This window comes from Marmota monax, unplaced genomic scaffold (assembly GCF_021218885.2).
Source record: "Marmota monax isolate L192 unplaced genomic scaffold, Marmota_monax_Labrador192_F-V1.1 WCK01_AAM20220418_F8-fsc00296, whole genome shotgun sequence".
Lineage (NCBI taxonomy): Eukaryota > Metazoa > Chordata > Mammalia > Rodentia > Sciuridae > Marmota > Marmota monax.
This window is the reverse complement of record NW_026694723.1, coordinates 1,242,239-1,245,484: the sequence shown is the minus strand read 5'-3', so window position 1 is coordinate 1,245,484 and position 3,246 is coordinate 1,242,239. Positions and strand designations below refer to the sequence as shown.

The window sequence follows — 3,246 nt, the reverse complement described above, 5'->3', positions numbered from 1 at the left end:
AGGACAGAGGAATCTAATTTCACCTAAATTTTTTTAAATTTAAGATCTAGCAAATAAAAGACCCGCCAAAGAAGTGTGCAGTAGCACAAGCACTGTGCTCCCAACCCCCTTACCTGTCATATAACAAACTAAACCTTACCTAATAAAAGCCCGTTTGCCCCACCCCCACCCCGAGTCCCAGTCTCCCTGTCCCCTTATTTTTCTCAGCTTTACCAACGTCGTTTGTCGTATCTTTGCAACTGGTACATTTTATCCCACGTCTTGCTTTTACTAATCCCAGGTGCTTGTGAGCTCTGTGCTTAAGATCAGCCCTTTGCATCTGGGTGGTTCTCTTGGATCGAGACCTGCCGTCCGTAGTACTGCAAGCTGATCCCTTCATTCAGGTGGCCTGAGAGCGTTCCCTCTTACCGCACCTTCTGCAGAAACGTGCCCCGGCCTCTCCTCGAATGCCCAAAGCGCTTCCTCCAGGCGAGGCCGTCCTGCCTCGGCGGAGATGTACTCGGTCTTCTCCGCACTGAGAACCCTGCGGGGTTGGAGGGGGAGGTTTTGGCTGTCCCCAGGCAGCTGCTGGCTCGGCGAGAGAAAGTCACCTCCCGTCGCCCCGGAGCTTGGCCCCTATCCCTCGGGACTCCCTGCTTTGTTCTCAGAGCGCCCATCCAAGTTTTTCTCCCACACTTGCGCGCCGGCCACCTTGGAGTCTACCACTGGCCTCTTGCTTGCTGCAGGTGCACTGTGCCCTGGGGAGGGCTGGGGACAGGAGATGCGCTGGGATTCGGGCTGGCAGGGTTGGGGTGCCAGGCCGAGACCCGGAAAGGACGGATCCGCGCTCGGATCGCTAGCCCGGGTGGCCGGCAGCCTGGAGGGGCGGAGCGAGGCGAAGCGGCCCGCGCCGCCCTCCGCGCCTGCGCCACCTCCCCTCCACTGAGAGCTTGCACTGCTCGCTTGGCTGTCAGGCGCGGTGGCCAAGTGGTAAGGCGTCGGTCTCGTAAACCGAAGATCGCGGGTTCGAACCCCGTCCGTGCCTGGGGTGGAAGTGGGCTCTGCTATTAGGAGCTCCTTGCGACCCTCTGTGTGGCATTTTTTTCCCTTTTGGATTCTGCTCCGGCGTCCTCCGGTCCTTCCTCCTAATCACTTCTGAACAACTAGGTACGCCGCAGGGCCAGGCAGCTCTCCCCCAGCTGAGCCACTCCAGTAGGCGATCGTCTTCACCGACTCCCCTGCTCCGCGGTGGGCGTGGTGTGGCCAGCCGGTTCTCGGTTTTTTTGTGGGGGCGCCGGAGCTGCGGCCTAGGTTTTGCGGTTTCCTTCCAAGGCGAGTTGCACAGGCCGTGCGCGCCGCCTGCTGCCCGGCTGCGAAGGTATCTGCGAGGTTCGGCCGGTGGGTGCCTAGTCCTTTCCCAGCACGAGTGAGCTGACCCTTGGAACCCAGCTGGTTCTGATACTCCCCGAGTCACTTGTAGAATAAACGGCCCTTTTAATATGACATGTTGATGTACCTGTGACTCCTGACACTCTCTGATACACTCCAGTCTGTTCCCCTCTTCTATTATAACACTCAGCATCGAACGTATTACTCCAAATGTCTCGTGAATAGAACTTCACCTTATTCTACATCCCATATGTCAACTAAAGTGGCGGAAAAATAAAAAGCACATTACTTTTCCCAAGGCCTGTTGCACAACTTTGATCATGGAGAGCTTCAGGTGAATTGAATGGAACAGAATCTCAGATAATTGGGAAACAGGCTATGGAGCTCAGGCAGCAAAATATATTTTTCTAAACCCTAAAATCCCAATAAATGAAAGCAATGCTCTCGGCTTTGAAAGGGAATGGTGAGCTAGGTGTCAGTGTCATCATGAAATTGTTGCTAAATGCAAAGAGAGGTCCCTTTGCAACAAGTGCCTCAGCCTATGCAGAATCCAGGCATTTCAGGGATAGGAAGGAGAGAGAGATGCCCTGTGCTGGGTATTGCCTTGAATCTGTCTCTTACTTTGGATAACTGATGAGAAAGTGCTCCCCAGCTGAACTCTGTTTTCTGTAGTAGCTGGAACCAAATTTCACCCTGGCGGGGATTGGGGGTGGGGGTTGTGTCATGGATCAGCCAAAGTCCAGAAGAGGTCAATGGACAGATGTTGGGGAAACATGGGTCCCCACAGCTGAAGGGTCAGAGGCAGGGGTCAGTTATGGATTCTAGATGGGGGTTGATGAGAGGAGATGGAAGTGATGACAAGTCAGACCCAAGCTTTGGAATTACCCTGAAAGCCAGTGGGCATCTATGCTCATCCCTGCCTGACTGGAGGCAGGTCACTGGCTTCACAGGGGCAGAAACTGAGTTTATGGCATGACTTCCATTAAATCCCTACAGTCCCTGGATTTCAAGTGCCTTAGATACTAAATTTTAAAGTTATTTCCTAATGCCCAGTGGCCTGAGATTCTTAGTTTCTACCTCAGAGCTTGGCCCTTAAAGAAACAAGAGAACCTCAAGCCACTTCACCCACCTCCCTGACAAGATCACAGTGGCCCCTTTCACAGTCAGACCTGGGTGGGGACTATGAGTCTGACCCTCTATTCAGAGGTAAAATCGGCCCTCCCTAGGGAACAGAATTTGGAGCTGCAGAGCCCTGCCCCCTCCAGCCCCTCCCTTCCTGGCTTGGTCCTCCCCTTGGGGTCCTGCCACTTGGGTCCAGATCAGACTATAGGGCCTCTGGCAATGCAGGGTGAGAGCCATTGGTTTGTAGGCAGGTAAAGCATTTAGGATATTTAAGATATACTTTGTCAACAAGTATTACTTAACTTGAAAGCAGATTTCAGTAAGCATATTTGTTATGCCTCAGGTTGTGAATTTTAGTTCCATATTCCAGCCTAGAGAGAGATTTAAAATCTTTTATTGTATGATAGAACACAGATTCAAAGGCCACACAAGTTGGATGATGGTATTAATGAATTGTAAAGGGAATTCTACCCAGATCTGAGGCTTTTGTCAGATGCTCCAGAAGTATTTCAGTGTCCCTTCCATTGTTGCCCCCATAACCATGAAAAACCATATCCTCTGCTTCTATAGTAATCACTTGCATTTTATTAGCTAATTGAGCTTCTTTGCATCTGCATACCTTGTAGTTTAATTTTGCTTATTTTAAAAATGGATATATCTTCTTGAGTTTTAGTTTTGGTTTTTTGGATTAGGGATTGAACTTGGGTGCTTAACCACTGAGCTAAATCCCCAGTCCTTTTTTTTTTTTTGGACACA

General features: G+C 51.0%; 1 non-coding gene across 1 annotated transcript; it reads left to right on the top strand.

The window, feature by feature from the left end:
• The first annotated feature begins 952 nt into the window (after nucleotides 1–952).
• On the top strand, nucleotides 953–1,024 carry Trnat-cgu (transfer RNA threonine (anticodon CGU)). The gene has a single exon. It is a non-coding gene; the product is annotated as a tRNA-Thr (tRNA).
• The last annotated feature ends 2,222 nt before the right edge of the window (nucleotides 1,025–3,246 follow it).